Source organism: Pseudochaenichthys georgianus, chromosome 6 (genome assembly GCF_902827115.2).
Source record: "Pseudochaenichthys georgianus chromosome 6, fPseGeo1.2, whole genome shotgun sequence".
Classification (NCBI taxonomy): Eukaryota; Metazoa; Chordata; class Actinopteri; order Perciformes; family Channichthyidae; genus Pseudochaenichthys; species Pseudochaenichthys georgianus.
The window spans coordinates 8,391,775-8,411,288 of record NC_047508.1 but is presented as its reverse complement, the minus strand read 5'-3'; the positions used below and the strand labels follow the sequence as shown (position 1 = coordinate 8,411,288).

The following is a 19,514-nucleotide window of genomic DNA, read 5'->3' as shown; positions in this document are numbered from 1 at the left end:
AGTCGTGCAGAAACAATGCCAGTTTGTAAGGAAATAGGAAACAGTGTACTTTGCTTTGATGTTTTGATGGAAAATGTCTCCACTTATATAGTGTTTGGAAGCCAACATCGATTAAGGATGACCTCTGTAGTCTCAGCAGCTCTGTGACTCAGCCTGAGCAGGAGCCTGGCTAGTTTATTCATGCTGTTTCAAACAGGAGAAAGACACAACACATCGCGCAGAAAACCCTGAAAAATTATCACTGCACCCGCCTGAGGAATGTTCTGATTATGGGAGACCTATGAGACACACGGAGGAGTCTCCACTGCCCCCCCCCCCCCTGTCAACGCCTTTGAGGATACTCCGTTCACCCTTTCACCCTCGCCCACCCTCCTGGAGATCGTTGAACACATGAAGGAGATACAGAGGGCTGGCACCGATTCCTTCCTGGAGTTCAAAGACCAAACTAAGGCGATACACAGGGCTGGCAGCATGTCCTTTACCCCCGCTCCTCAACGACGCCCACCAAAATCACCGCAGAGACGCGCACCATCTCCCCCGTCTTCATCACCGTGCCTACGTTAACCACCTCCCCCCCTGGCAGCATGTCCTTTACCCCCGCACCATCTGCCCCGTCTCCATCACCGTGCCTACGTCAACCACCTCCCCTCCCTTCAAGAAAGCATCTGCAGTCTCCGAAGCCTGATAAGGATGTGTGTGTACAAAACGCAACACACTCTTACTGATATGTGTGGGGTCCAGGCTCAAGGGCGTATGGCACTCTCAACTCTTTCCAGGACATGCCCACAATCTCGATTTTATGTTTTTAACAGAAACTTGGATTGAACAAAATAACAGTGCAGCTGTTCTTATCGAATCAACCCCTCCCAACTTTAGTTTTATGAGTCAGGAAAGAATGCATAAGAAAGGGAGTGGAGTTGCTATTCTGTTCCATGATTCCCTTCAATGCAGGAAGACATCGTATGGAAACTTTGATTCTTTTGAATATGTGGCCCTTCAGCTGAAATGCTCCTCTCGAGCTCTGTTCCTAAATATCTAGAGACCACCCAAATACTGTGCAAGCTTTTTTGATGACTTTATTGAACTGCTGTCTATAGTGTGTATTGACTTTGACCGTCTAGTCATTGTTGGTGATTTTAACATCCATGTTGACAACCCCCAGGACAGAGGGGCTAAAGAACTGTCTTGTGTTCTTGATAGCTATGGACTGACTCAGCATGTGACGGAGCCCACGCACAATAAGGGGCACACTCTGGACTTAATTATCTCAAAGGGTCGGAATATCTCTAAGGTTGTGGTGACTGATGTTGCACTGTCTGACCATTCCTGTGTTTTCTTTGAGAGCTCTATTTCTGTTCACACAAGTGTTCAAAAAGAGGTAACCACAAAGCGATGTTTAACTGAAAACACTAGGGAAATGTCTACTCAGACTTTTTCTTCCACACTTGCCCCTGCTAACATCTCAGTAAATGAGCTAGTAGATCATTTTAATTCAAAAATTAAAAATGTTATAGATGCCATTGCTCCAATTAAGGTAAAGGAAGTGACTGGCAAGAAAATATCTCCATGGAGAAAGGCCATGACCGTGAAAACAGAAAAAAGAGAATGTCGAAAAGCTGAACGCAGGTGGCGAAAAACAAATCTCCAGGTTCACTTTGAAATCTATAAAGAGAGACTTGGCCTTTATAATTTGGAATTGAAAAACGCACGACAATCGTTCTTCTCTGACATCATTACCAAAAACAAAAACAACGCACGTGCCTTGTTTGCTACCATCGACAGACTAACTAACCCCCCAGTGTCAGTAGCCTCTGAATTTCTATCCACCAGGTCGTGCAATGATTTTGCCTCCTTCTTCACTGACAACATTCAGAAAATCAGACAAGCAGTCAGTGCCTCTGCATCAGGAACAGCAAATGTGTTGTCTCTGTGTCCACCTAATAACAATTCAAGCACCATGACACAATTCCATCAGATTAATGATAAAAACCTGGAGGACATTATTACAACTTCTGAAATCCTCCTCCTGCTGCCTTGATATTATTCCAACAGGATTTTTCAAAGATATTTTGCCTTGCATGGCCTCAGAACTACTTCATATAGTAAACAAATCTCTTCACTCAGGTATTTTATATATATTATATATATATTATTATATTTATATTTTATAGGTAAATACAGAAAGACAGAAATCTAGGTGTAGTCATGGACTCTGGCCTGAGTTTCAACAGTCACATTAAAACAGTTACTAAATCAGGCTACTATCACCTAAAGAACATATCTAGGATTAAAAGACTAATGTCACAGCAGGATCTGGAAAAACTTGTCCATGCTTTTATCTTCAGTAGACTGGACTACTGCAATGGTGTCTTCACAGGTCTCACTAAAAAATCAATTAGGAAGCTGCAGCTGATTCAGAACGCCGCTGCTCGAGTCCTCACTAACACTAAGAAAGTGGATCACATCACTCCTGTTCTGAAGTCTTTACACTGGCTTCCTGTGTGTCAAAGAATACATTTCAAAATACTGCTGCTGGTTTATAAAGCACTGAATGGTTTAGGCCCAAATTACATTTCTGACCTCCTGCTAAACTATGAACCATCCAGATCTCTCAGGTCTTCAGGGACTGGCCAGCTTTCTGTCCCCAGAGTCAGAACTAAACATGGAGAAGCAGCGTTCAGTTATTATGCTCCAAATATCTGGAACAAACTCCCAGAAACCTGCAGGTCCGCTGCAACTCTGACTACTTTTAAATCCAGGCTGAAGACTTTTCTTTTTGCCGCTGCTTTTAATTGAACTATTCATATCTTAGACTGCACTGTAACTTTTATCCATGTACTTTTTCTTTTATTGTTTATTTTATTAGCTTTTCTTTTTAATGACTGATTTTAAATGCCTTTTTCTTAATGTCTTTCATTTTTTGTAAAGCACTTTGAATTGCCTTGTGTTGAAAAGTGCTATATAAATAAACTTGCCTTGCCTTGCCTTGCCTGTCTCAATGATAATAGCCTTAACTAACTGAGTGGGCAAAGCTGGAAAAGAAACAGAAGTAGGCACACACACACACGCACGCACGCACGCACGCACACAGTCAACCATATTCATACGCACATGCATACACATATGAATAGTAATGACCCCAGTCTTTACTTAAAGGTGGGGTAGGTACGTTTTAGAAACCGGCTCGAGATACACTTTTTGTTATATTCCATGGAATGCTCTTAACATCCCGATATCAATGAATATCTGAAGTGCTTTGACAAAAAATCCATAAAAAAATGTCATCTGTGGAAGCCGTAGTACTGTAAAAAGCAAGACCAATCATCTGAGCCGGCCCGGCTAAAGTAACTGGATGGCCTACCTGCCTGTCAGCCTTCCATCTGTGCACAAACTTATCTCGTGCCCTCATTGGTCATGTGCACGTTCGTGTGTGTTGGAGGAGGGGCTCTGTAAGGAAGTGGCAGATTTGTTCCGGCTGTGTATTTTCAAATTCTAGCACACTCACGCTCGTTTCTCCAAAATGACCTACCCCACCTTTAAGTGATTTACTTTGGCAACTCATGTATACAACTTGACAGTGTTGGGCAAGTTACTTCCAAAAAGTAATATATTACATCTTACTTATTACTCTCTTTTGAAAGTAATAAGTTACATTACAAAATTACTGTCTCTGAAATGTAATGAGTTACACTACTTTAGTTACTTTTTAGTTACTTTCAACAAAATAACCGCAAAAGAATGGCTAGGTATTTTAAATGCTGAAATGTAGTTTAGTGCAGCTCATTATACATCCAGTGAAGGGCGATGTGGTATAGCATAGCAACTGTGTAGGCCCTTAAGGCTACTGACAACTTGTATTAAGTAAGTAAACACTAACAGGACACGGAATGGGCTCTGTAGTGTGTTTAGTATGTGGCCGTGTGCAGGCCCGGCTCCAGAACAAAATGACTCAGGGTGCCTCTGAGGTTACAGGGGGCGCAGCAGTAGTAGGTTTACATGAGCAATAGTGGCCGGAAACAGCAATGAGAAATAGCATTGATGGTCCCCAATGAACAGATTATGGCATTTGTTATGTTTTGAAACCAAGCAAGTGAGAACATTTCAAGTGAGTTAAAAGTGCAATCCTGAAATATTTCATATAGTCCAAAATGGACTATGACAAAGAAAAGCACAAAAGCTTCAAAGCTGTAGCCTACTGATAAAACAAATGAGAACATATTGTAAATCAAGGCAAATATTATTTGAACCAGCTCATGGTTTGAAATGGCAAACATTGAAAAGCAAAAGTATTATTAAAACCATGTAGCCTACTAAACATCACCTTGGTCCCATCATATACTCTGGGAAGAGAACATTTACTGTGCTTGAGAACTGGTATCACATCATCAGGTTGACTTTGTGACCTGGAGATCATTTCAGCTGCAACATTAGCTTGTTGATAAGCTTGGGATATGAGATATTTTTGTAGCCATTCGTGGTGAAGGCATCTGTGCTATTGTGTGCATTATTTTTGACCCAACATTTCTACAGGCATGGCAGAATATGGCACTATTGTCACATATTCTAGCCCTTGTCTATTTGTATACCACGAGCTGCAAAATGACCGCCTAACCCCACTGTACAGGCGGGTACTTGTTTAGATCTACCTGGGCAGGCTCTGTTTTGCCGTGGTATCCTGGCTGGGGGCGGCGGTGTTTCGGGCGATGAAGAGTGCTGCTCCGGGGTTGAGGGCGGCGAGTCAGGCGGGAGTAAACTAGTGTCCACAGCGGAGGGTCACGTGATGTCCCCATCTGACCTGTTGCTACTGTCTGCAGTAGATGCAGTGTTGCTGGCGTTTAGTGATGGTTGCTTTAACTATTTTCGTATAAATGATTATCCACAGATGTGTGTCACTGCTGTGGAAGCACTTTGGAAATGATGCACGCGCAGCGGAGCAGGTCACGCGCACCTGACACAATTTGTTGTTGGTATTTTTCGCTCCGTTCTCTTTTTTGAACATTCAACTGCCCCGAAGATCCCGGCGCGAAGCCTGAAGAGTAAACACCAGGTTTACTAATCTACCCGCACAATTTGTCTGGTGTCGGAATGTCTCGCTATGTTAGTACATTGTTACAAAACAAAACACCATTTAATTTCGGGTTAAAATGTGTTGTAACTGCGTTACTGAGCATTGTAACGGGTAATATATTACCCACATTTCATTAGTAATGCGTTACATTACTTCGTTACAGCAAAAAGTAATATATTACTGTAACTCCGTTACTTTTGTAACGCGTTACACCCAACACTGCAACTTGATAGGGGTGTAACGGTTCACAGAAGTCACGGTTCGGTTCGTACCTCGGTTTGGGGGTCACGGTTCGGTACGGGTTCGGCACAACAAGAAAAAGCAAAAAAAGTCCCAAATGCATAATTCCAGGTTTTTGGTTATTTATTTTTGAACAGCAGTGCAAGTTTCAGTCTCAAAATAAGGAACTTTGACATTTTGAATAATTAACTGTATTAAACAGTTAAAAACAAACCACAAACAGTACCACACTCACTCAGATGGCCATATTATCTATAATGGCTGATGTCAAACAAAAGGGTTTCATCAAGCTGTAAAACTAAAAAGAATGTCTTGAAAATATTACATCATAAATAATAAGAAAGTGTTTCAAGAGTGCATAGTCGTTGAAAAACAAAAGCTTCCGTTATTTATTTTGGTTTCAGGCTTTCATGTCTATTGGCTTCTTAAAAACAGCGGGGATCAGCTGTTGAACTGCTGTTGTCTTTCGCCGGGCTCCGGTGATTGGCAAATCTGGGTGATGCCTTCTGATGTGATTTAGCATGTTTGGCGTGTGTTACCATTAGCATACCGCACCGCTGTAGAACAACGCCGACACACCATCCTCTTCCGATCCACCACTCGCACACTCCATGTTATTGTAGTCCACAGGGAACCCGAAATGTTCCCACACAGCTGATTTAAAAGAAGCAGGTAGGTTCTAGCTCCTGTGTGTTATCTGAAATCGCCATACTAACTTTTCTTCTTCTTGTATTTAGTTCGTTTTGTTGTTGTGTTTCTTCTTGTTCTTCATTTGTTGTTTAAGGGCGGCTGGAAAACAGCTTTTAGGCGCAATACTGCCCCCTGGATTATAAATAGTGTAATGGATACTGCCCTGAATGAGACTTTTTTCCCACTCGTAAAAAAAAAAAGGCGTATTCGTCGTGTGACTGCATGTGCCGAACCGTGATGTCCGAACCGTGACGGTACGGGACGAATACGGATACCGTTACACCCCTACAACTTGAGTTTTGTTCTCAACTTGAGTCATGAATTTGGATATATAAACTAGAGATATTCTGGCCCTAAAACTCAAAACAGCAATCCATAAAGCTTAGCTTAGCATTTATTACAGTGAAAATACATTATGACATGATTGGAGTTATAGCTTGTTTTGCTTCAATTAATGCAGATCTAGGTCTTTGACAGGAGTCAATATGTTAACATGCCACAAAGGAACAGGTCAACCAAATAAATAATAAAAAGGTCTAGCCATATGTCATAGAACGTATTTAACTTTGACCACATTGCATTTGTACATCTTTGTGTGTCATTTAGACATTTGCCTGAGTGTCCTCTTTAGTCAAGGTGACAGACTTGTCTTTTTTTTGTCAGAGCTTTTCACACCAAAGCTCTGCTAACGTCAAAGCTTTGGCACAGGGAAAACAGAGATGAGAAAGGAACATGAGAGATGCCATTTGGGCTAGAGAGAGAGTCCATTTACGTATCTTGTCTGCATGAAAACAAAAACAGACCACTTTCGTTTGAAGGCCATCATTACCGCCCATAGAACATTTATCTGGCAAACGGTTATTCTGCTAAAATGGATATATAACTAAAATACATGGATTGCTTAAAGACCCTTTGGGTTGTTGCTGTATATTAAACAGGTTTTTGAACAACATGCTCCCACTTCTCTAATGTTGTTTTGTGTAAATGAATGCCAAAAGCCACAGAATTGGTTCCATTTATGAGGGAATAAGCCCAACACACAGTACGTTTTTTACAGAGTAGACGTTTAGATATGTGACACCACTGCCGTGGTTGGATGGTTGAGACAAAAAATGTAATATGATGCAATGTGTGTGATCGCCCAAAGATGTCTGCGGCATGCTGCAGTAATGGTACGGCTTTGATGGATGGAAGGCCCAAGGCAAAATGATGTTGCCTTGGAGGTCTTCATTGAGCAAGAGATTCTGGTTACTCTCTGAAATAAGTTAATCTTCAAGTGTGGATGTGACATTTCAATGTATGTCTGCCTGCATGTGCTTTCCTCTGAAACCTTTTTCCTCTGCACTCAAGTCTCAAAGGTTTTTAACTGTATTCACTATTTGTATCTGATTTGCATTTAATTACAAACCTGCAATGTGTGCGCATACCGACCAACAAACACATACTTATACACCCCTTATTCAGTTTTCCGTCAGGGATCCTGGGTTTGCATTGTCTGTCAGCCGCTTTCTGTCTCTTTGTGTGTGTGAGATGTGTGTGCGTCTGTGTTTGAACAGGGCTCTGCGTTTGCTTGTGCAGGCACTCTGAAGCATCTGTGTTTACCGTCTCGACGGAGGGTGAGGGATTGAGATAGACGAACCATGGACACACACAGACATGCCAGCCTCTGCAGTGAAAACAAACGCTCCTTTGCCACTCTTCCCACACTCCCTCTCTTTGTCTGTCCCTTTCTCTCTGTCTCTCCCTCCAACTCTCATACATTCTCTGTTATCAGTGATTGAACAACACATATTAAAACAGTTTCTTTGTTTGAATAAAAGTCAGGACAGCAATACCACTAATTTGTATGTACTGGGTAAAACTAAATAAAAAAAAAAGACTTTCAGAAGTTTTGACTTTAACACTACAGACTCCTGATTTCCAGACATCACGCTAGAAGCTTTCAAGACTAGATTTCCCCAACGGAGTCTTGTTTGGACAAATACCATAGTCTAAGGCAGAGTTAGAAAATATACTACCGTCAAACATTCTGAAAATATTTGAGGGCAGAGCAACTAGAGCCAACCTTAACCATAACTTGGAATCCAAACTGAAGGACTTGGGATTTGGATTTACGCCTTCAGTTTGGATTAACCCTTCTTTGTGCTGAGCCTGGGGCTTGCTTGTCGTAAACTTGACTGTGTTGCCTTTGGTCTTCTTGACTGTTTTGATTGGGATTAAAGTCAGCTGTGACTTCAGAGACACTTGAATGTGAAATTACCTGTGTTGTTTTTGCTTGTAATTGTAAAGAAAAGATTCAGAATACATAAACTTAAAGTGAAGTACTAAGACTTACTTGTTTTTTGTGAAACACAGCTGCCTGGATCTTTTACCATAGTCAATGCAGAGTAGGCAAATATACTTCCCTCAAGCAGGGGAATACTATTTTTTAAAGGTGACATGTCATGCTTTTCCGGTTATTGCCCGTCCCCTTGTGTGTTATGAAGGTTTTTATGCATGTAAATGGTCTGCAGAGTCAAAACCCTCAAAGTACACCATGTAGGGAGTAAAACTCTAAAGCAGAAAATACCTCCCCAAAACGCGTCACTGTCCATTTGATTCTTCCGGGGACATCATGTCATGTCGTCCCCGGAACGAAATGGACCAATCTGTGGAGCCGTTACGTTACGTCCGCGGAGCCGTTACGTTAAGCCCCCGCTGATTGGTCCAAATTGACCAATCCACGGACTTCCTCACACACTCAGTGCAGGCAGCTCTGCTGAGTTCTCCTCCCTGGCTGCAGGCCGATAACAGACAGTTGGGATCGCGGCGAAATTCTCTCTGCAGACCCATTCTCACAGCGTTTATCAACCTTTTTCTTACTCAATATCAAGCCACACTTACTGTTTTTACTTCGGCTGTGACTTTGTGTGTGCTCAGGGTGAGTTTGGCTGTGTTTCGCTGTGTATCGCTAAACAAGGAAATCACACCTCCACGGAGCTTAGCGCGATTCACAACGTCCCGACTGGTCCCGACCAATCGGAGCACACTGGGCTCACAGGGAGGGGGGGGGCAAGAGCTGCAACGAGCCGTTTAGTGGAGAGAGTGAATACACATACTTTACAGAGATGCTGTATGCGAAACCAATGTGAGTTTGGAAAATTGCACAGTATACATCTATTCTAGTAGACCTCAACAATGGAATTATGATCAGTGGAAATGGCCATGACATGTGACCTTTAAATGTTTTAGTGCTGAAGAACTAGAGAACCCTAACCCTAGCTTGGATGCCAATTTGGGACTTGACTCTTTTTACTTACGCCTTCAGATTTGATTATCCCTTCTTTGTGCTGAACTTGGGACATGCTTGTCATAAGCTTGACTGTATTGACATTGGTCTTGACGTCGGACCGGCTTGTCTAAAGTATGATCTGTTGATCTATTGACTGAGGACTATGTTCCTGTCTTTCCTGACTAAATTAAATTGGGACAGGACTTGGTTTTACATTTTCCTGGCTTTAGACCCAATATGGGTCTTAACTGTTTTAATTTAGGATTAATTTGAGTCGGCTGTGATTTGAGACACGAATTTCTTGAATGTGGAATTGACTGTCATGCTTCCAAAACATTCACAGTCTATATCCTCAAACCTAAAATGTAGAACTAAAGACTTTCATTTCCATGGAACAAGGCCATGGTCTTTGGACTTGCCTTTGTTTATTGCAGTTTCACTGTCTTCACCTGGCTTTTAAACTTTCCAAGTATTTGAAAAATGAAGATAAGTTAAGATCTGACTCTCTTCACATTACATTACATTACTTTGCATTTAGCTGACGCTTTCATCCAAAGCGACTTACAATAAGTGCATTCGACCAGGAAGACACAACCTTGAAGAAAACAGAATCATATAAGTACATCAGGTTTCATAGAGCCAAGTATTTCAAGTGCTACTCAACTGGTCCTTTATTAGTATATAAGTGCTCTGTTAGCAGTTCTTTGTTAGTAAATCTATCGCTCGAAGTGGAGTCGAAAGAGATGAGTTTTCAGTCTGCGCCGGAAGGTGTGTAAGCTATCTGCTGTCCTGATGTCAATGGGGAGCTCATTCCACCATTTTGGAGCCAGGATAGCAAACCCACGTGTTTTTGCTGATGGGAACTTGGGTCCCCCTCGCAGCGAGGGTGCAGCGAGTCGTTTGGCTGATGCAGAGCGTAGAGCATGCGCTGGGGTGTACAGTTTAACCATGTCCTGGATGTAGGAAGGGCCAGATCCATTTACAGCATGGTACGCAAGTACCAGTGTTTTGATGTGAATACTAGCAGTTACCGGAAGCCAATGAAGGGAGCGGAGGAGCGCGGTGTGGGAAAATTTAGGAAGGTTGAAGACCAGACGAGCCGCTGCATTCTGGATGAGCTGCATAGGTCGGATGGCACATGCAGGTAGACCAGCCAGGAGGGAGTTGCAGTAGTCTAGGTGTGAGGTGACGAAAGCCTGGACCAGAAGCTGGGTCGCTTTCTGGGTCAGCTGGGGACGTATCTTCCTGATGTTGTAGAGCGTGTATCTGCAGCAACGGGTTGTAGCAGCGATGTTTGCAGTGAAGGACAGGTTGTTATCTAGGGTCACACCCAGATTCCTTGCAGTCTGAGTCGGGGAAACAACAGAGGTGCCGATGTTGATAGTCAGGTCAAGAGTGGGACAATCTTTTCCCGGAAGGAAAAGCAGTTCAGTTTTGTCAAGGTTGAGCTTGAGATGATGAGCGGACATCCACTGAGAGATGTCAGCTAAACAAGCAGAGATGCGTGCGACGACCTGGGTCTCTGAGCTGGGAAAGGACAGAATTAATTGGGTGTCGTCAGCGTAGCAGTGGTATGAAAAACCATGCGGGCTAATGACAGATCCGAGCAAGTTTGTGTACAGAAAGAAGAGGAGGGGACCAAGAACAGAGCCCTGAGGGACCCCTGTAGTTAATTGACAAGGGTCGGACTCGGACCCTCTCCAAGTTACCCTGTAGGTACGGTCTTTGAGGTATGAGGTGAGGAGGGAAAGTGCAGAGCCTGAAACTCCAAGTTCTTGGAGAGTGCGAAGGAGGATCTGATGGTTCACCGTGTCGAATGCAGCAGACAGGTCCAACAGGATGATGACAGAGGAGAGGGATGTTGCTTTGGCAGTGTGCAGTTCCTCAGTGACAGCAATGAGAGCAGTTTCTGTGGAGTGGCCTGCCTTGAAACCAGACTGGTGCGGATCCAGAAGGTTGTTCAGATGGAGATAACAGGAGAGTTGTTTAAAGACAGCACGTTCAAGTGTTTTAGACAGGAACGGGAGGAGAGAGACAGGCCTGTAGTATATAACATCAGACGGGTTGAGAGTGGGTTTCTTTAGGAGAGGGTTTACTCTTGCCTCCTTGAGACTGTTTGGAAAGTGACCAGAAGTTAGAGAAGTGTTGATGAAATGGGTGAGAAAAGGTAGAATATCAGGAGCGATAGTCTGAAGGAGGTTTGAAGGGATAGGGTCCAGAGGACAGGTGGTAGGGCGGGCAGAGGTAATGAGGGTAAGAACCTCACTTGGCGAGAGAGGGGAAAAGGAGGTCAGTGTGCGGGTGGAAGGAGGGTCTGGTGACCCATCGGTGAGTAAAGGTGAGTCAGAAAAAGAAGAGCGAATATCATCAACCTTTTTTTCAAAGTGGTTAACAAAGTCGCTTGACAGAAGTGAGGAGGGGGGAGGGGCTTTGGGAGGGTCCAAGAGGGTGGAGAAGATGGAAAATAGTTTTTTAGGATTGGAATATGAAGATTGGATCTTATCTTGAAAGAAAGTGCTTTTTGCCTGAGAGATCGAAGCAGAGAAAGAGGAGAGGAGAGCCTGATAGGTTAAGAGGTTGTCGCGGTGTTTGGATTTCCACGATTTCCGCTCTGCTGCCCTAAGGACGGTTCTATTAGCACGCAGTGCGTCATTTAGCCAGGGAGCAGGAGGGGACTGACGAGCCTGCCGAGATGTGAGAGGATAGAGAGAGTCCAGAGAGGATGAGAGAGTAGAGAGGAGAGTTTCCGCAGCAGAGTTTGGAGGCAGGAGTTGGAACGAGTCAGAGGAAGGGAGGGCTGAGAGCACCGATGAGGCAAAGGTAGAGGGGGAGAGGGAACGGAGGTTACGGCGGACAGGTGCAGGATGAGAAGAGATTAGTTTGTTATGTTTGGAAAGGGGTAGAGAGAATGAAATGAAGAAGTGATCGGATGTGTGGAGCGGGTTTACAGAGAGGTTAGAAGTAGTGCAGTTCCTTGAGAATATGAGATCAAAGACATTGCCAGCTTTATGAGTTGGTGGGGACGGAGACAGTGAGAAAGCAAAGGCGGTTAACAGAGATGTTAGTTCATCTATCTTCCCTGTCTGGAGGTTGAAGTCTCCGAGAAGTACAGCGGGAGGGCCAGTTTCAGGGATGTGTGAGAGGAGATTATCCAATTCCTCCAAGAAGTCCCCCAAGGCGCCTGGTGGACGGTAGAGAACAACAATGGTTAATTGTATAGGATGGGTTACTGTGACGGCATGGAATTCAAAGGTGGAAGGAGTGAAGTTAGGTAGCTTGAAGAGGGAAAAGCTCCATTTGGGAGAGAGCAGGAGACCAGTGCCACCTCCTCTGCCAGTAGGTCTGGGTGTATGGGAGAAGGAATATGCTGTGGAGAGAGCTGCTGGGGTGGATGTGTTGAATGGAGTAATCCAAGTCTCAGTGAGAGCAAGGAAATCCAGAGATTGCAGGGAAGCGTAGCCAGAGATGAAGTCAGCCTTAGGAACAGCTGACTGGCAGTTCCACAGGCCGCCTGAAACTAGATGTTGGATGTCAGTGGAGCACGTGGGATAGACGAGAGCAGGCCGGTTATAGCGATTAGGCGATACACGGGGCCAGTGATAATTGCGAGAAGACACATGAACAGGAATGGAGAAAATACACATGATTTTAGCATGAGGGGCTAGAAAGCTAAAGAAAAGAAAAATAAGACACCAGCAATACTTAGCTCAATCAGAGTAGGATTTGCCTCCTCTTTGCCACCGTCGTGACTCCCGCAGGACTCCAATGTCTTTGTCGGTCTTCGGCTGTCTGACGCTGACGCTCAAAGAAAGAGCTACCTAAATGGACACCTGATTGCTGAGTTCTCACAGCTGTGGTGCGACGCCCCTCTAATTAGTTAACTCTCTACAGCTGATGGGCGACAGCTGAGAGGCCCTGCCTATTTAAATGCAGCCTAGATTGCCTACTGAGAGCAGTGTATCAGGTTCACGTGATCAGATCTGAGATTTAAATTCTCTCAAAAGCGCCGTTTTAGCTACAATAACTACAGAACAATTATACAGAGTAGAATAACTGAAATAGAGAAGTCTAATTAAACAAGAATAGTACTTACAGTGGTTGCTGCGTCAATAGGTATTGTCGCCACCGGGTCAAAATGCACACTTTACTTTGGACTCAACTTGTGTGTCCTACATTTTGACTGTCTTGGCTTGGGTTTTAATTGTTTGCGATTCTGATATGGTGATATTGAGTCTTAAATTTATTTATGCTGGGTTCACTTGTCTTCAGATCTGTTTTTAGGCTTGTTTGCACTGGCCAACGCTTTCCCAAGTTTGGGACTGGGGATATTAATTAAGACTTACCTGTCTTATTGTCGGCAGCAACTATGTGAACTTAATTCATGATTTAATTATCATGATTTCTGACTCAATGTGGAACTTTCTTTCTTCAGATGGAATTTTACAATCTGAACTAGTCAGGACTTGACTGTCCTATGTTCAAACATGCATGTCTTAGATTTGGACATGATGTTCCTGATTTAAATTGGAACAGTACTTGGGACTAGATTGGGCCGGTATTACCTAAAATGTATATGATTACAACGTTTTATATCACAGACATTTAAATGAAAAGGATACTCTGCAAAAAAACAAGATTGAACCTCTTTTCAATCTTTCACTATTGGCAATGTTAGAGAACATAGCTTAAAGGACACCATCATGCTATTTTTAGGCAATAGCATAGGTCTCAGATATACAAATATATAAAAAACATGTCTATGAAGTGTTTTGCTCAAAATACCAAACAGATCACCCATTCTAGCCATGCCTCATATCCCTCTATTTCACTTCCTGTTTCAAAAGTGCTGATTTTGGGTATAAAGCTTTACAAAAATAAAAATTGATAACAAATAAAAAAGGAGGGGGCTGAGCTCATGCGGGACCCGACAGCTACTGTCTAAACCAGGGGTTTTCAAAGTGTGGGAAGGTGAGCCTCCCCTCAGAGAACATAAGAACAGCCGCACCCCCCATCCCAATTATTATTGCTATTATTATTATTATTATTATTATTATTGTTGTTGTTGCTATAATGCAGGGGTATTATTATCCAGTGGAATGCCCTTACCTACTGGCCTGGTTAAATCAAAGTGGTTATTTTTTTTGGCTGGGCAGTGTAGTTTTACACACCGTCTTATTTTACTTTCTCAGGACTTAGAACCGTTTTTTGGGGGCAGACCCCCTCAAAGAAAAAAATATATTTACACACGTAAGGTCATCATCTTAACAGATTTGTATGCTCATCGAGTCATCCGTCAGCAGAGCATCAAGTTGGCATGCCTATAACAGCTGAATACGGCGATTACCATCTTGTTCAGCAAAACGCCTAAGCAAACTTATTAAGATCTAAAGCTTTAGTGCGTTTTGATTCAACAGCCAAACTTGACAGTCTCTTCTCTGTCATTGTAGACCGCAAATATCTCATTCCTTCCGTCTTCTTGTGGTCCGAATGCGCTGTCCCGTTCAAATGAGATCGCCGCCAATCGCGCCAGGGCCGAGGGAGGGGTTACAAGGTTCGCGTCTAGTGCTGCATTCACTTGCACTCGGACATTAGGGATTTTCTCTCATAAATGTCCGATGAGCCACAAGTTTTATTTCAAAAACAAAGCTGACACCCCATGCCACCCCGGTAGATCCGCTCCTGCTTGACCGGTCCTTGCTTTTGAATAAAGTCAATGTGGAAAACCCACACTAACACAGGTGGGCGGAGGTGAAGGGAATGAGCACTTTTACAGCCTTTTTGGCGAGGTGGGGGAACTCGGTCTCCACAGACAGCCAACAGTGTGCAAGTGACGTTTTCTGCCAGACGCTGTCTCCTCTTTCACTTTAGGTAACTTCACCAACAATCGATCCATGTTGCCGCTTGCTTAAAGTTAGCTGAAGTTAACTAGCTAGATTTCACTGTTTCTCGTTCTTTTTTTCTCACGCTGCCCCTGAAGCTGTCTGGCGCCCCCCAGGGGAGGCGCGCCTCACACTTTGAAAACCGCTGGTCTAAACTAAATACTGCTGTGATGAAACGCCATATCATGGATTATCAAGGATTATTTCTGAAACAGTATACTGGGGCTCAAAGGCTTTCTCTCTTGCCGGTTATAACACAAGGTGAGTTCCTTTTTATGTCCTGCTTCTTCACACACATGCTCTCCAGTACAGGTTAGCTCTGAGTGTTAGCGATGCTAATGTAAACACCGACCATATTACGTCCAAAACAGTCGGGCATTGTTTCTGATAGCAACTTTCTGATAGTGCTGTGGGTCCACATTTCCGATATTACGTCATATCGGACGCAAATCTGGATCAGCTCCGTTGTACCCCCGTTTTTAGAGATTTGGGTACGGAGGAAAAGAGAGAGGGTTTTATTTTCTGACGCTGCGTGAGTTCCCTGACACACCGGGGACACATCTTTATGTATGAAAGACATAAAAAAGTGTATTTTGCATGATAAGTCCCCTTTAAGAAAAAAAGAAAATGAACATTTTCCTATGCTAAAACAGAGTGAATATGATTTGCTGATAGCAGCAGTAATTTCAGGGATGCACTGTAGCAAAGACTACCTGTGGGGGAAACTCCTGTGTAGCAATGCAGTGGGAGTCACCGACTCATGAAGGAGACACGGGAAGAGCAGGAGCTTTGATGTCAAACACTGATGGTTTATTTAGGAGGTTCGGCCGGAGGATTCACATCACAAGTCACAGCAGCCACGGTCTGACTGCACGGGAGAGTTGCCACGTCAATTCTGGAGCGCCCCTCTCTCGTTAGTTCATTTAACTGGTTTCGCAGAGAGTAATCAACATATTTGAGAAGATAGCCTAAACAGTTGGGAACACTGAGTTACTTGCGTCTGACACTTATGGCCTCGAAGATTTCACACCTTGGAGTCCACAAACACCGAAAAGGAAGTGTCCCAGTGTACCCACAACAATAAACCATCTGTGACCTAGGGTTGCCCGGTCATAGAATGGGAACAACAACATTATGGCTGAAGCAGCCTATCTCCTTAAAGGAGATAACAGACGTCAGGGTTGGTCATACACGTCATATCTAGGAGTCTACAATTATTTCCCTAACACTACCTTTATTGTATTAATATTGCTGTCATTAAACAAACTGCGGTGCTGTCTGGTGAGAATTCCAGTCTGAGAAGAGAAAGTGATGGACTATTGTCCTATTCATGCACTCTGCCTATCTTGTGCTATTGTCATCTCAATTTTAAGTGTGTACTTATACATCCTAGACAACAGCATCATTATACAAAGCAAGCTTTATTTGTCTCATGTCTAGACAGCAGCTCTTTATTAAGTATTCTCCTTGTGCCAGTGGCGAGCCATGACTTTTATACCTAGGCCCTCTGACCGAAATAATGTATTGAAGTCAATGAAGAGAACACTTATCTTTCGATCCCGTTTTAATTGTGCCATGAATTGCACATATGATGTTTGTCAAAAAAAGTCACAGTTTGTCGTAAAATTGTTGAAATATAAGACTATGAAAAATACGCAACTAGAAAGACTACAAATCCCAGAGTCGTGTAAGTGATGGCACAATTGTTTTCCTCCACTAAGAGATAGCTAAGATCAGCGCCATATATATATAATCTATAAGATAAGATAACTTTAACAAGATGCCTGTGTGCTTAGTACCAGGTTGTTATCATACCAGCAATGGGTCTTGCTCGTTCTTTCGCTTCCCGTCTGATGAAAGGACCAGGAGTGGCTGGATCAAGTTAGCTACCTAGCTAGTAGCTAGCACGTTAGTTAGCATTACAGCCTTGTCATTTGTATTGGCCTTAATATGAAGTAACCTTAAGTAACCCAAAATGTTAAACAGTAAGAGTAGTAGTCATATTTTGTGAACCCTTTGAAGAGTACTGTCACCGGTGTGATCATTCTATAATGCACAATTTAAGCCCGGGAGAGAAATGCTAACGCTAGCATCGGCGATCGCCGATCTTTTCTACTTCATGCTATGTGCACAAATGGTTGACATTAAACATTAAACGCGTTTCATTGTGGTGATACTAGTGAGGGTAGCCAATCGTTTTGTTGACAAGACAATAGTGACGGCCATCTTGGTGACGTGTGTTGTTCTGCGAGATCAGAGATGTAGTTCATTGAGCGTTTCACACAAACAAATGTGTTACCTCACAGTTTTACAACACTTTTTATTTTTTTTGACTTGCAAAATTATCTTTTAAATTGACAATCATCATATGTGTAATTCGTGGCACAATTCAAATGGGATTGAAAGATAATCTTTCTCTCTCCATTGACTTCAATACGTAATTGTTTCGAAATAAGGTCCCATGGAGGTCCACCGGAAGGGGAGGGACTTCGCCACTCTATAGCGGGCCCTCTGTGAATTTACAGCAGGACCACCAATCAGCTCCTGTCTTCACAGTGACTCGCAGAGACGGCTGAAGGAGCTTCTTTAATTTAACCATTCACATTCAAACATAATCTGAACAGGCAGATTCGAAGGATTTATTCCTTTGGAAATGTTATTTTAAATTCTATTAAATATTGGAAAAACAATATTTAAAAACACATTTTTTTTTATGTTTTCAATTATTTTATTTTTTAATATCTTAGGCCCTCAGAGAAACCTGTCTTTCTTTTTTCTTTAATGTCACTCTTCACTCTCTGCCTTTTTCTTCTTTTATGCTTTTTAGACAGTTTTATGTGTCCTCTTTTGACTGACTGAACTTTAGTCCTGGAGACAAACTGTGTTAAAGGAAGCACAAATAATTCCATACAGAAATACACAGAAGTATATGTATGTATGCTTTAGATGCATGTGTCTTTCCTGGCATGTGATAGTTTAAGTATTTCTCAATATAGGCATCTGTGTACTTCAGTGTCAATATGTACATTTTAGAATAAAAATATGTGTTTTTGAAAGTACGATAAAAACCAAGAATGAAGCAAAGAGCTTTCTGTGACTTTTATCTCCCTCTTAATGTCCTATCAGGGAATTGGGACGGGATGTTAGGTCATTGTTATTGTTGAGCTGAGGCAGCTGGGGAACACTAGCTACAAGGTCATAGGCCATGTGTGCATGTGCGTGTCAGTCTTTGTGTGTTTAGTCTTGAAAAAAGGTCCAAGAACCAAAGTAACTGGGCTAGACAGGTCTTGAATATACAATACTTTTATTATCCAAAGAGTCATTCCACTTTTTGGAGAACTACCTTCTTTCACATAACTTTGCTTTTAGCTCAAGCTGGTTCAATTTGTGTGATTACATTTGGTTAAAGGGATAAAATATAAAGTATTTTCCTGTTTCCAAATTAGAAGCATGCACCTATTTTCTAAGCATCTGGTTCGGTATCTTAAGGTTTAACATTGCTATATGAGTGACAAAGAGAACTCTTGTACATGCTACCTAAAAAAAAATCATCTTGAAACTTTAACTCTTTATAGAAAAATGAACACAATTACTCACATTACCAATTTTGACCCCAACTCCCATAGTTAAAGCATGGATGTCTACCATGCATGGCCACGAAAAAGCAGACCGCTGGACGTCCACACAGCGGCGTGCGTTGAAGCTTCCAACGCTTCTGCCCATTCACTTTGAATGGGGTGACGTCACTTTTATCCAAACTGCATTTTGGGAAGCGACGTGGAGCGTTGTTGGCGTTGCTCGCTTCAAAAGTTGAGCAATGTTCAACTTTTGGCGCCTCGGCAGAAGCGTCAGCCAATGAAATCCCGTTTATGCAAATCTGCCAGTACAAGCGCTAGCCAATCAAACCGCATGTATGCTGGGAGAGACTACGCAGGTCCTTTCCTCATACTCCAAAAAATGGAGGGAAAACTCATTATAGCGGTAGTGAATCACCCGGTGCTGTATGATCAGTCTCTGTTCATCTACCGGGATACAAACCGGAGGAGCGAGGCATGGAGGGAGGTGGCAGAGACAGTGGGTGAAACTGGTAGGTTTTCGCCTGTTTGGGGATTTTATATCCAGTTTACTTCGTTTTAACATTGCTTTTGCTTTGTATGTCGGGGGCGGGAGATTCATGTGATTGGTTGTTGGTCGCGTTGCTCGCAAAAAATCCCCAAGCTTCAGATACCTCCAAGCGTCAATGCACGCCACTGTGTGGACGGGCCGTTTAAGAACCATCACTACTTCGGTGTTATGGAACACCTAATCCAGGACAAATGTTCTTCACTCATTCTTTAGGTGTGGTAAAAACGGAGTAAAAGCATTT

At 42.9% G+C, this 19,514-nt stretch overlaps 1 protein-coding gene across 2 annotated transcripts in view; it reads left to right on the top strand.

Annotated features, from left to right (window-relative positions):
• The window catches only part of LOC117448259 (spondin-1-like), a 141,852-nt gene that overhangs the window by 11,918 nt on the left and 110,420 nt on the right, over positions 1-19,514 (top strand). The gene's annotated exons all lie outside the window — the stretch shown is intronic.